Raw genomic sequence first — 15,026 nt, forward strand, 5'->3', positions numbered from 1 at the left:
TGGGTAGAGAGAGGCCCTGGACAGACAAAGGGGGCTGTCGGATTCGCATCATACAGGGAGTCCAGAGGGAGGGGTGTCAGAGGGTGGGGAGCCCTCCAGAGACTTAAAAGTCTGGTGCCTTCACTGAAGCAGATGAGGGACAGATGAGTCCCTCCCAGTAAGTCAGATTCCACCCTGGACCCAAACTCCGACACGCAGGTTCTGTCAAAACAGAGTGGTCTCTTGGGAGATATAATCAGCTGCCCCCACCGTACCCCAAAGAGCCACAACTGGAGGAACTGCCTGCTGACCGAGCAGGGGGCCTGCCCCTGTCCACCATCAGGGTCCATCTTCTGGGGCAGGAGGCACACATGCAGTGCCACCCAGGAGCAGCCCCATGTTCCCCAGAGGAGTTCTGCTGACAGGTGCCGCCTGCCCAAGGCCATGCATGTTCCCACAGGGTCAGCCCCAGAGTGACCTCGGCTGTCAGCTTCCTCCACTCTCTGGCTTCTCTGAAAGTGGAAACCCAGAGGAGCTGAGTGATTGGCCCACCTCTGCACAGCCCCAGACATACGGCTGCAGCCCAGCAACCTGTTGCCTCCATCAGTGTCAGCCACATGGAGAGCTGACCAAAAGGCCGCGCACATCTATACAGCGGCAGAGCCCTGGTCCACTCTAGCCAGAGGTGGCCCTGCCTCTTGACATGTGTTTCCTGAGCCTGACATGCCTCCCTACGTCTCTGTCATCAGTACAGTGTGAACCCCAGCTGGGCACCCTCAAGTTCGCCAGCTGCTCCACACCCAAGTGCACCGAGTAAATCCCTGTGGCCCCAGGCTAGAGCATCGGTGCTGGCTGCAGGGGCCTGGAGGCATGAGAGGCCACCAGCATGCCTAGAGCTCCAGGATTGTCCCTAAGGCAGGCAGTGGCTGCCACAAAGCAGGAGACAGGACACAGTCTGTGACACAGAGAGTGGGGCAGCACTAACAGAACCCACTGTCTCTCCCTGCAGCATCGGCGCTGACAGTACACCAGCACAGGCTCTGTGATGTCCGCAGCATTGAACTTTGACCTTCCCTTTGGCTCTCACACCTCATCGGGGGCTGCGCATGGCAGAAGCTGGTCAATGCTTGTCTCTTCCTCTCCCCAGGCTCTGCTTCTCCTCTGGTGGTTGTGGGGGCCCTCTAGACTGTGAGGACCCCCGCAGGAACTTCTGGGTTTCAGGAACCTGAGGGCTTGGGTCCTTAAGGATTTCCCAGGGCAGGTCCTGCCTGCCGCCCAGCATCACCACAGACCAATGGAGGAGCTTTAACAAGCCTGCAGTCTCTGAGAGGTTTGCTGGTCACCTGCTGTGCGGCCTTTGGCTGCTAGCCTGCCCTCTCTGGATCTCAGCTAGGAACTTGTCAAACAGAGATTCCAGGGTCAGCATCATGGCACTGCTGGTTAAGCTGCCACCTGTAATGCTGGAATCCCATGTCAGTGGCAGTTCGAGTCCCAGCCACTCCACTTCTGACCCAGTTTCTTGCTAATGTGTCTTGGAAAGTAGCAAAAGATGGCCTGAGAACTGGGATTTCTGCCACCTGCGTGAAAGACTGGATGGCTTTGGTCTGGTCCAGCCTTGGACTTTGTGGTCATTTCAGGAGCAAACCAGGGAGTGGAAGATTCTCTCTCTCTCTCTCTCTCTCTCTCTCCACTTCTTCTCACATCACTCTGCTTTTTAAATAAAAAGAGATTCCTGAACCCCACTTGAGAAATTCTATAAATCTGAAAAGCAGCAGCCCCAAGCCACCAGCCCACGTTGGCTCTGCTTGGGGGAACAAGAGTTGCAGCTATGACGGAGACAAAGGGGAATGTCGCACCACACAGACGCGGGTGCCAAGCAGCCACGTGTGTGTGAAGAAGGCCCAAGGTACACCTGTGTCAGAGAGGGGTTGGTTTCTGGAGGCTGCTGGCTCATGGCTGGGGCAGGGGGAACGCAAAGGAAACGCAGTGGTTCCCTGAGTTGGAATTGAGGGTCCCGGCGACAGGGTCTGTCTGGGGTAAAGCTGACACCTGCCGATACTGGCATCCCATAGGAGCATGGGTTCAGGTCCCAGCTGTTCTACTTCCAAACCACATCCCTGATAATGGCCTAGATAAAGCAACGGCTTGGGCCCCTGCACTCATGTGGGAAACCTGGAAGAAGCTCCTGGCTCCTGGCTTCTGCCTGGCCCAGGCCTGACTATGTGGCTATCTGGAGCACGAACTAGCAGATGGAAGATCTGTCTCTGTGTGTTTCTTTCTCTCTCTCTTTGTCTGTAACTCTGACTTTCAAATGTATACATCTCCAATTAAGAAAAAAAAATCATCTCTGCTTGTAAGTGCAGCTGAGATGTTTCTTGGAGTGTAAGGTTTGGCCTTCACATTGGCCATGCCCTGCCCTGCTAGCCTCCAACCTGCAGGAACGTCCACTGTGCTCAGCACCTTGTGCAGGAGAATGAAGGCAGGGGACAGTGTCCAGGGTGGCAGCGAGAGGGTCGGTCATCCTGGAAACCAGGAGCCAGCAGCAGTAGGAAGGTAGATGTCAAGGTCAATTTCTTCAAACCCACCAGAGAGCAGAGACCTGGGAAGTGGGGTATGACAGTGTACCCCTAAACCCAGCAATAGAGACCACAGCGAGGCGCAGTTCTGATTCAGGGAAATAGGGGAGGTAGCTCTGTCGTGTCCTCAATGCCACCAGCTCCTCCTTCTTTCCCCTCCCTACCCTCAACACGTGCTTTCCATCTTTACAGTGGCTCCACATAGTCCACCATGGCTGCTGCTGCTGCAGCCACCAGGTCTGCATTCCAGGTGTGACAGAAGTCAAGGGAGGCAAAAGTGGCATTCTCCAGCTGTCTGGATCATCCAGAGCCTTCCAAATTGCCCCATCCAGGAGTTTCCCAGACCCACGGCTCCTGTTCATTTAAGCAAGTCTTCCACCCAGTCTTCTGTTTCCCAGCTCGCTGCCCCAAGCCCTTCCCAGGACATGAACCAAGACCAGCCCCAGAGATCTTTGTTCATTCACTGCCCTGGACACCTGTAGAATACCTGTTGCACACCCTCAACGTGGAGACACGCAAAGCCAGAGCCCCAGTTTACCACAGTGACAGCCATATTACAAACCTAGCAAGATCGGGCACATGGGCAGGGGACAGATGCCACACAGAGCCAATGCCCGAGTGGGGCAGCAATGTGGAAAAGGAGGAATAGAGAGTTAGCCAGAAGACAAGGGAGGAGGGGAACCAGGGCAGAGACGTCCAGAGCTACCAGAAGCGACAGCAGGAGGCAAGCCACTGAAGGATCCAAACCAAGATGGGGTTTAGCTCTCACTTCCGGGTCCAGGAAGAGAGGGGCCCATGACTGGAGGGGGAGAGCTACCCACTGGACATGCTTCTGGGGACAGCTGGTGCACCAGTTCTTGCCAACCCCTCACCGGTCATCATGGCATCAGGAGGAAAATGAAGTGAGGTAAGCAGGGGATTTGTTCCCAACAGCACCACATTTCAGCTGTTGCAGACTGTTCTAGAACATTCCATCAGCATGAAGCTGCATCTCATGGTCGGTCAGTGACTTCCCAGAGTTGGGTTACTCCTCTTTTTTTTTTTTTTTTTAAATGACACAGAAGTCCCTTATCCTGCCCCTATCCCAGCCTGCCTGCCTGGCTCTCAGGCCTTCAAGGAGATAATGGCTGGAGTGGAGTCACTTCCGAGGTTTCAGTGGGACTGGAGGACCTGAATGCCTGCACTGTCCACCCCTATCTTGGACTGCCATTTCGTCTTCCATATTTGGTCTTCTAAGTTGACAAGAAATCATGTAGAAAAAAAAAAAAAAACACAACTATGTGGTTTGGGTGCAGCCCCAGCAGGGTGTAGACAGTAGCCAAACTACTTCCTTCTTCCTGTGAGGTTTCTCAGCCCAGAGCAGGCCCGGGAAGGGAACCCTGCCGGGAGCCTACCTCCAACTGCTACTCCTTGGCTGGGAGAAATCAGACGAGCCCCAGCCCTGGAGGCCACTGGGGGAGTGAGGAAGGAACATGCAATCTGGCAGTATACAGACCAGGAGCATGGTCAAGGGCAAGAAAGGTCTGTACTTGCACCTGCAGAGGCCAAGCACATTGAAACACCGGAGGAGGGGCGGATGGCATGGTGACACAGTGGATAAAGCCACCACCTACAGAGGCAGTGTCCTACACAGGCATTGGTCCAAGTCTGGTGGTTCTACTTCTGATTCATGTCTCTGCCAAAGTGCCTGAAAAAAAAAAAAAACAGCAAAATTGATCCAAGCAAAGCAGCCTTGGAGGACCCCAGCACTCCTGTAGGAGATCCAGAAGAAGCTCCTGACTCCTGCCTTTGGCCTGGCCCAGATGTGGCCATTGTGACCATTTGGAGAGTGTAGCAAAAGACGGATGATCTCTCTGACTCTGCCTTTCAAATAAATAAAATAGTTCATTACAAAAAAAAGGGAGAAAAAAATCAGCAGCAAGTTGCTCATGTCAAGGTCTAAGTGGACACTCCAAAGGCTACAAGCGATTTCACCATGACCATCCCAGGGCTCCTCCAGGGCAGAGGTCAATGCCACTGACTGCAAAGCCGTGATGGTCGGATTCCCAGCAGCATCAAGGGCCCCATGCTCTGAATGTGTCATCCCATTTGGAGAGACTCTCAGAAGTGAGTGGGAGGCTCCCCCTTACGTATCTCAAAGCAGGAGTGACACCTAGGAGTCAGCTCTTAACCTACTGTCCTCCTGGGGACGTCCAGCCGCCCGCGGGGACAGGGAACAGCTGTGACTCTCGTGGCTCTGAGCAGAGGTCGGGGATGCCGCTGAGTGCTCCATCACTCACAGGATGGTTCCTGACTCAAAGGATTGCCCAGCCCCGCAGCACATCCATCCACAGCACCAGGATTTGGGAGTCCCCTTCCAACACTGAGGAAAGCCAGGCCTTGAGAAGAGCCACAGAGAGAAGCTGCAGGCTGGGACCCATCCAGTGAGAGGGGCTGGGAAAAAAAGCATGGCTTTCCGTGAATCCACACTGGCAGCCTGGCGAAGGGTCAGGGCATGCCACATTTGATGGAAGGAGTCCAGGGTCTTTCTGGAGCATTCCCCTTGTTGTGGAGGCAGAAATGACCAGGAAAATGTAACTCATTTTCAGCAGAGACAGAGAGAGAATTTTTAACTCAAGAGCTGGAAAATGTAATTGACACGAAAAGTTCAGTAGATGAGCTTAACAGCAGATAGGAGATCCAAGAGAAGAGATCTGTGAACTTGAACGTCAAGCAATGGAAATTACCCAATAAGGAGAGCTGAAAGACAAAGACTGGAGTCTCTACAGAAGTAACCAAGAGCAGTGGGAAGGAAACAGTAAAACATGATGGCTGAGACTCCCCCATGTTTCAAGAGCAAAGCCCAAGAGGCAACAGACGGAAGAACTGGACTTGTAAACCAGTTCCTGGGACTCAAAGGGTGGACCCCATCCTCTGGCACCCACCCCAAGGGAGAGCAGCAAGATCCTGTCTTGACCCAAAAGCCAATCATACTTGAGTCTCTTGGAAAAGGAGCTGTCTCCTGAGACAAGTGTGGGGCTCAGCCTGACCTTCTGCACCACCTTCTCCATTCCTGTCACTGTTGTCCCTCGAGGCTTACATTCTAGGGTCGGCCTGCCACCATCCCTACAGGAACCAAAGAGCAGAAAATGTGGTGCTAACTACTCACCATCCCCCCAAAAGGGCATTCCCTTCCCAACTCAAATGCTCACATTTGAGCTAGACTCAGAACGCTTCAGATCCTGCAGCCCCTGAGCTAATCCAGGCCCAGCCCTGAGCACTGTGGGAACCACCCACCCAAAGCACAGGGTGCATGAGGCAGCGGAGCCACACAATCGGATCAGCACACAGGTCAACTAGCCAAGAAAGCCAGAAGCAGGTGGACATAACCTCATGTGGTGCCTGGGCCATAACAGGGGTCTGCCTTTCAAGGATCATGAAGGTGAAGCTCCCTGGTCAGAGGTTGAGGACTGTGTTCATTCATCCATTCGCTCATCCTTTTAGAGAGACCTTGAGTGATTAAAATGGGCAATGTCGGCTCCAGGATAGGACGCTGGCACTTTCACCGAGCTGGGTGGCCACTTGGCTGCCTGCACAGTGGACTGGTGGGATGGGAGCTTGGGCTGCAGCCTAAGCACAGGCAGGGCTACCTGAGCCGTGGTCTTCGAGATCATGCCCACCCGATCCCAATGCCTACCTGAGGAGTTCCGTACCTCCCCACCATGGGGATTGGCACCAGCTCACAGGTCATCCTTGCCCTTCATTCACTCCCCCTCCCCCATAGCTGGGCCTCATCTCTCTGCACCTGTGTCACCCACACGCTAAGACCAGGGGAAAGAGCCCTGGCAGGGTCTTGAGCATTCCCCATCCCCCATCCAACTGGGCAGGAGCTGCTGACATTGAGGGGCCCACGAAGAACTATGGGGACCAACTTTGCCCATGTTAGCAGAGTACAAAAGGGGGTGGAGTCCTGGCATCTCTGCCTAGCTTTTCTCCATACACAAAACAGGGGACACTAGGAAACAATGACTGAGCCAGGCCCATCGCAGCGGGGACACGCACCGGGCTGTTTATGAGCTGCTGCTGCCTTCCAGGCCTGCGCCTGGCGGGTGCGGCTTCCCCTGGCTTCCAGCAAGGCACGGACCAGCTGTCCCTGGAGACCTGGGCTCCTCTTGCCCAGCAATTGAAGCTGACACGTTCGACACTCCCTGCTCTCCAGGGCTGCTCCAGGGTGGCTGTGCCAGGAGGGAGAGCCCTGGCCCCTCCCATATGCACACAGACCCAGTCCACAGCCACCATCTCCAAACTCCTGCTCCCTGTTGCCCCTAGCAGTCCCAGCTCTCATCACCAGCTCAGTTCCTGGGGCACCTGGGGGACGAGGGCACAGCCCAGGTATGTGGTGAGGGGGCGTCCTTGCTGCCCACCTAGGAGACCTGCGTTGAGTGCTGGTCTCAGCCTGACCCAGCCCTAGCCACATCTGCTATCTGGGGGGAGTTGAGAGAGCTCCTCCGTCTGTCTTCCTGTTCTGGTCCCCTGTCTGTCTGCCTTTCAAATTAATGAGTTCATGTTTAACAATACGCAGAGCACAGGAGTCCACCTGTAGAGTTTCCAAGAATTTGCATTTCCGCCAGGTTCACGGACGAGCTAATGATTGGTGGTCACTCTGAGAACTGCCACACCAAGGAACAGAAATTTCCCAAGAATCTTCAGTGTGATATCATTTGGGGTCCGTGATGGACATACAGATAGCAACTGCCCTGTGCATCGAGATGTCTGGCTATTTTGTCCTTTTGTTTTGTACGTTTTACGGTATTCTCCAAATTACCTGCCATAAGCACAGCATGTTGGCATCAGAGGAAAACATTTAAAGGCCTCTTCTATAAAGTCCCCATGCTCCACTGCCCTCCAGCACCCACGGCACCAGTGCCCTAAATGGTGCCGCCCTGCCCACCTGCACCTGTGCCACCCTGCCCCATACACGCCTCTATCATCTGGCACCAATGCTTTTCACAGTGACTCTGCCCTGGGCACCTCCAAACCTGCTCCCTCACCCCTATACACACAAGTAGAGCCCAGTTCAATACCCTCCACCCACTAGAGGTGCCAGGCACTGTGGGATAGTTGTGGTGGCCTGCGACTAGGTCAAGTTCTGCCACCGCTTGGCTGCTGCCTGATCCCTGCTATGGTGTCCACTGGCTGCCAGTTTGGCTCGCTGAGCACTGCATCTCACAGCACCACCCCAGCTGGTTGGACATCCAATGCCCTCTCCCACTGTGAAACAAACACTGCCTTGACCATAACGGTCATTGGTGCTGGCACTATTGTCCAGAGAGCCCCTGCAGGCCTGTGTGAGTGACCACACAACTCTGATGCTTACTGGAGCCCAATCTACCAGCCATCTCTGCCCTTTGATCCACTTGCTTGAGCAGTGATGGGGCTGTGTTGGAGACACAGCAAATCCCAGACGCGCTGCGAGCCCCTGGCCTGTCCATGGCAGACATTGCTAATCCATCGCAGCAGCCTGTCCCACTGAGCCAAGACGGAGCCTCAGAGTTTTTCTTAAAACTGCACTGCAGGTGTAGGGCTCCCATCAAACACACAAGAACAAAACTGTACAGGTGAGTGAACTGGGGGCAGGGGGTTGTGCAACAGTTCAGACCCCCATAGGCATGATCAAAGGCCTGGGTTAGTCCCAGCCATTCCTCCTCCAATCCAACATCCTGCTAGAGCACACCACAGGGAGAGGTAGGGGATGGCTCAATGCTTTGGTGCTTGCCACCCCTGCCAGGCTGCTGGCTTTGGCCCAGCCCAGAGTTGGCTATTGTGCATGCACTGGAAAAGCAGAAGATGGCCCAAGCCATCACTCACGTGGTAGAAGCTCCTGGTTTCAGTCTGGTCTGTCCGCAGGCTCTGCAGCCATGTGGGGAGAGAACCAGTGGATCTCTAATATCACCTTTCAAATAAATTAATTAAAAGAAAAACTTTCCCATTGCTGCTCTCGATCCTTCCCTATTTTTCTGAGACCTAGAACAGTGCAGAAGAATGACAGTGGCCACCATCGATCTGTGTTACATAAATCCATATGGATCCATATCAGCTGTCCCGGGCAACTACCAAGGTGAAATCTCTAATAACACCAACCATTATGTACCAACTCCAGATCCACTACTTCCTCCTTCCCAGGTTCCCTGACCATTCAATTAGCGCCCTCTGCTGACCATCATTCTGTACTGCAAGAGCCTTCCATTCCCTAAGGAACCTTGAGACCAAAACGATGCCCTTTTGGTAGTCCTCACGCTGATAATGCCCAGTAACAACTCCTGCGTGAGCATCTACACACCCAGCCTGATGCCCTGCAGTGGGCATCATCCAGTCCCTAAGCTCTGTCTCCTGCTGTCATCCCCTGGTCATCCGCAGAATAGAGAGGTCTCTGATTGATCCGCCCACTTCCAACTAACATATTGGCCACATGAAGCAAGGGATGTGGTTCAAGGTCAGACAAGCAGTCAAGATGCCAGTTCTGGCTTTTCAGACACACCAAGCTGCCATGCTCCTCTCTGAAAAACAGCAGAAAAGATGCTACCCTGGGTTGTGCATACCTTGGGTTCCTCCCATAGTGGGGATAGGGGTCTGCCTGGAGTTGAGCAGTTTTGAGGCCCCTTTGCCAACACCCCTTACCCATGTGGCCTCTCTGAGCCTCGGATTGCAAGGTCCTGAGCTATCCCAGATGCAGCTCTGCCCCCAGACCTGGTGAGGAGAAGTGGGTGGTAGCTTATTTTTCTGTATGGCTCCCTCCCTCACTCCTGGGTACCACCCCCTCTGAGGGATGAGTCAGGAAGCCAGGAGAGCGGCTCCACTCCCCAGGGCACACACCCACTCCAGGATTCTATGCCCAGCCGAACCACGCCCACCTCCAGCCCAGCTCCAGGACATGGGAGCTACTCGGTGGCTGCCCACAAGTGGCTGTTTAACCTAGGAAGTCAAGAGCGCGCCAGTAGCTGGACAATTACAATACCCCAGTGCCCGCTGAGCCAGGCATGCCCTTGATGGAGGGGCCAGGCCAGGCATGTTATAGTGCTGGGTACCACTGCCTCCCTCCAGGCATGTAGGGAGACCAGAGATGGCAGGCCCCGGCTTAGAGCCTCATGCAGCTGCAGGCTGCCTGCCATAGTAAAGGAAGCTTTACTATCCCAGCCTTGGGCAGGGAGCTGCTGACAGCTGCTGGCCCATGTACCCCAAGATAGGAAGGCAGCAGTGCAAGCCTGTGCCTGAGGCCCAGAGGGGACTCCATGGGGTTCAAGTGGGGCTTAGCTGTTAGGTCTGGGAGACAGAGCCACAGTCCATTGCCCTCTGCCCCTCGGACAGGGATTCAAGGGCAAGCAGGTTGGTCCTCTGTCTCTGGAGACAAGGGCCATGCATGGTGCTGGACCCCTAGATTACCCTAGAAACACTCCCACTAATTCATGTATCAATGATGAAGGGTTGGTTGACAGAGCTCTTGGTAAGGGGACACTTGCTTGGGTCCAGTGACAGCATCCCCATTACTGGAGGCCCCAGCTCCCAGCACCCGGGAAGGTCTCAGAAGACAGCCCAAATCCTTGGGTCTCTGTACGTGGGTAAGAGATCAGGCTGCAATTCCCAGCTCCTAACTTTAGCCTGGCCATTGTGGACATTTAGGGATGAACCAATGGACAGAAGACCTCTCCGATAAGCTGGAAAGGTCGAGTGACATGGAGATTGGGGTGGGGTGGAGGAGTACCTCTGATCCTCTGGTTCACTTCCTTATTGCCCACAAGTGTGGAAACGGCCAGGCCCAAACCAGGAACCTGAACTCCATCTGAGTCTCCCTTATGGACGACAGGGACCCCAAGCACTTGGGCCTTTTTTTCTCTCTTTTCTCAGGCATGCTAGCAGGAAGCTGAATCAGAACTTGAACAGCTAGCAGGCACCCACATGTAGTCACAGGCGGTGGCTTAGCATGCTACACTGCAGCACAGGTCCCAGCCTTTACATTCTTGCTTCTCACCATGCTTCCCCCAACTCTGCTCCTGACACAGCGCCTTTCTCCAGGGATGTATATGGGCCACTCACAGGCCTTTGTCCATGCTGTTCCATCCACCTGTAACACTCTTCCCTCCCCACTCAGTCTCACACACCTTTCCATATCCTCCACACTGTGCCTCCTGTACCACCTGCACATACTGCCCAAGGCACACCCCCTCCCTGACCCTGGGTCCCCAAGCTCCACTTTCTCTCATCACAGCAGCCCCTGATGGGGTGGGGTGGCACCATAGAGTGGACCTGCATGTGTGGGGGTCCTATGACCACCTTTCTCCCCTGCTCCCAGCTGTCCCTGCTCTGTTGTCTCTACGTCACGGTAGACATCAACTGTTCACATCTGATGGCCATTCATCCTACACCAGGCATTGCGTCTATGTTTCTAACCCCATCCCGTGGAACCTTCTGGACAACCCTGTCGGGGGTAGGGGAGTCACTGCTATGATCCCCACTTCACAGATGAACACACTGAGGCATTCAAGGTTTCTTATCTGGAATGGCTGGGATTCAGCCAAGGATGGGCAATCCTTAAGCCCACAGACCCCATGTGGCAAGTGTTTGAGGAGTGAACCAGTGGATAGAAGACCTCTGCCTCTTTCATGGCAACTCTGCCTTTCAAATAAATAAGAAAGGAAAAAAGATAGCAAGCTGTAAGTGCCTTGCAGGGGCTCCGCAATCATCAATGCTCAGTAAGCAGTGGCCGTGCTACCCCAATCCCCAGGAACGGACAAGAGACAGTGGCTATCCGGGCAGGACCCAGGTCCCTGCAACCATGCGGGTAGTGAGGCCTCCAAGTGCCATGCCCCATTCTCTGACCCCAGCCATGTTCCTCGCTGGTCTTCCTGCTCAGCCAGAGGGCCAGGACCCTGAGCAGCCTGAAATGACACTTGGGGCAAACTTGGGTGGGAACTGAAGGACTCAGCCACTCAGCAACAGGCACACCCCACAGATGTGCCTGCTGTACCACCTGTGCCTCCTGTGCTGGGAGGGGAACAGGACCTCTCCCAGCACAGTCTCCCCCGCCCCAAGATGGCCACAGGGGCAGCATTCGTCCAAGGTGGACACCCTAATCAGCACCTGATCTGTGCCATTTCTCTTCGGGGGCAGGGAGGAGGGCATGGGGCCACCCGGAGGCCCCACGGCCCATCTGGTCTTCACTTTCCGCCATAGCCTTGAATACCAGCAGCTCAAAAGGAATCACAGAGAAGATTGAAATTGGAGGAAATCAAAGTTTAATTAGTCACAGCTGCTGTAATGTATTCCAGGTGATGGCTGCGTCTCCCCTCCAGGGCCACTGACGCCTCTCTCCTGCAAGAGGGTGTTTGTGGTGTGAGTCCTGTCCCCAGGTCACCTGAGCAGGGCAGTGAGGCAGGCACGGCCATGGACTGATAAGCCAGACAACAGACTCCATTTGACCATCACCTTCCCCTGCCACTGTGTCTTTCCCCATCCCTCCCGGCATCTTTGTGAGTGACAGCAGAGACCATGTGGAATGTTCCAGAACATGGGCGAGGAGCAGGGAGACTGGCTGTCAGCTCAAACTCATTCCCAGGGTGACCTTGGAAAGCGTCATTTCACTGGAGGACTAGCAAGCTGCACAGGAGTCTTAGAGCCTGAATTTGAAGCCCAGCTCTGTCCCTCTGATCTGGGGCCAGGGGAGTGTCACCAAGCGCCCTCCACCGCCCCGTGAGCCCTGCTTTCTTTAGGAGAATGGGGGCATGAGGAAAAGCATGGACTCCCAGGAGTGGCATAAGAATTCACTCAAACCACAGACGTGGAGGACATCGACCCAGCAGGCCTCAGTTTCCTTGTCATGACACCTGCCTGAGAACCCAAGGCTGTCACAGAGGAATGAACACCTTCAACCCCTCCAAAAGACCAGCTCTGCAAACACACTAGGGTTAAGACATCAGAGCAGACATGAGCAAAGAGATACAGGCAGGTGGCACCTGGCACCCTGCCCTGGGTCCAGCTCCAGGGTGGCAGGGAGGGAGGGGGCTGATCAGGGGGCAATGAGGCTCAAGGGATTGATGAGCCTTTTGTCCCCTCTTCCCTAGGTCAGTGCTGAGGTGAACCACAGAGCCCAGCTGGCATGCTGGCCCAGACACCTTCCTCTGTGAGCCGGAGCAGCGTCCAAGTTCCCAGCTCAGGGACAAACCACAAGCTGGTGACGCTCAGTTCTAACCACAAGTCTGGGGGAAGAGAATGGGTCGGGGGAGCTCCCCAGCTGCCTGCTAACATGCCTGGGAGAGCAACAGAGGACGGCCTAAGTGACCCCAAGTGGGAGACCTGGAAGAAGCTCCTGGCTCCTGCCTGGCTCTGACCATTGCAATCCTCTAGGCAGTGAAAAGTAGCTGTAAAATCTCTTTCTCTGACTTTTCAAATAAATAAATAAATCTTTAAAATAATAATAAGAAGAGGTGATGATGTGGCAGATGTCACCAGGTGCCTATCTGTAGCAAAACTGCCTCTACCAGAATGGCTGAAAACAGCAGCTGACCACTTTCCCAGCCTCTCTTGCAGCTAGCATGGGGCATGTGACCCAACTCTGGCCAATAGGAGCAGAGTGTTGGCTGAGGTGACTTCTGGGAAGTACTATACCTTGATACCCAGGGGACAGCTTCCTTAAAGTTCACAGGGGATGTGTGAGGGCTGCAGTCATGGACAAAAGCCAGCAGTGAGGAAGTTCCTGGGTAACGTCATTGTGCCTTACACAATGTGCCAACTTCCTGCTAAGTGAGAGAAAGAAAGCTCTTGTACTGTGAAGTGTCTGAGTTCGTGATTCAGAACAACCTGAGGTGGCCCTCAGCATGTGGAGGAAGCTTACAGAAGGAAAGAGACATGGCTAGTGCTGAGCCGATCCAAAGCTAGGAGCCTCTTCCAGGTCTCCCATGCAGGTGCAAGGCAGCCAGCCTCTCCTGCTTTGCTAGGCCATAAGCAGGGAGCATGATTAGAAGTGGAGCAGTCAGACAGAATGCCAATGCTTGCAGGTGGAGGATTGGCGTGCTAGGACACCATGCCAGCCTCTGTGTCTATGCATCTTGTTTATTATTTCTTGCCCTCCCCTGAGAGAAGAACCAAAGCAGAGGCATCAGTGCAAGAAGGGTTTATTTAGAAGGGAGAGAGAACACATTCCTGGGTAAGTGTGGGCCACCCCATCTAGAAAGATGCCCACCATGAGTAGCCAGAGAGCAAAAGAAGGGCTCTTCCCACCTGATCTGACTCCTTTATAAGATCGGGGTGGCACCCTACTTGAATATGCAAATGAGGAGAGGGAGTGTGGGTGCAGCTCAGCGTACCCAGGGCTCTCTGGCAACTTCATGATCCTTCTCTGTGGGCTTTAACTTCCAAGTGGCCATCTCCCTCCCAGTCCCAAAGGAGACCCAGGTGCATCATGGGAAAGTGGACACACTAGATTAGCAAGGATAGAGTTACAATGCAACAGTGGCAGAATTCCAGCCAGCCCACGTCTTCCTATATAACACCTGCCTGGTTTCCATACCCCAAGGATGGGTGTCTAGACTGTCACTGAGAAAGCTTGCATGCCCAGGTCACTGGAGTGATGGGAGGCTGATCCTGCCCCTGCTCCCAGCCCAACCTCCTGCCAAGGCAGACCACCAGTGATGGCTCAAGTGCCGGCTTTTCATGTTGGAGTGCTCCCCTTGTCACCGAGCAAGGCCACTGACAAGGACCCTTGATGACAGCTAAGGGACAGCACCCTCCTTGGTGCCAGTGTGAGGAAGCCCGAACCTCGCAATGAGGCTCACTTCTCAGACACCATCTGTGCTCGGAGGCCCTGCTGCATCCCAGCCCAGGGCAGATGCACTATCCGGCCTCCAGGACTGTGGGAGTCACCGCGTAGGCAGAACTTTCATTGTCCTGGATCCGCACAAACCTGCTGGGTCAGGAAGCAGTCACCTTTGGGTTTGTTTTGGTTTGTTTTTAATATCTACTTATTTTTACTGGAAAGGCAGGTTTTTATAGAGTAGAGAGACAAAGCGAGAATGATTTTCTATTTTGGTTCACTCCCTAAATGATTGCAACAGCCAGAGCTGAGCTGATCCAAAGCCAGAAGCCTCCTCCAGATCTCCCACATGGGTGCAAGGCCCCAAGGCTTTGGGCCTTCACTCTCTCCTGCTTTCCCAGGCCACAGACAGAGAGCTGGATAGGAAATGGAACAGCCAGGACACAAATCGGCACCCATATGGAATGCTGACACTACAGGTAGATTAGCTTGCTAAGCCACCATGCCAGCCCCCATGTTTTATTTTATCTTATTTTTAATTTGAAAGGCAGAGAGAGAGAAAGAGAGAGGCAGAGAGAGAGGATCTTTCATTTGCTGTTTCACTCTCCAAATACGTGTGACAGCCCTAACCAAACACTGAGCCCAGCACTCTCCCTGGGCCTCCTACACAGGTGGCAGGGACCCAAGAC

The sequence above is a fragment of the Ochotona curzoniae genome, unplaced genomic scaffold (assembly GCF_017591425.1).
Source record: "Ochotona curzoniae isolate NIBS_2020 unplaced genomic scaffold, NIBS_Ocur_1.0 contig_3255, whole genome shotgun sequence".
Lineage (NCBI taxonomy): Eukaryota > Metazoa > Chordata > Mammalia > Lagomorpha > Ochotonidae > Ochotona > Ochotona curzoniae.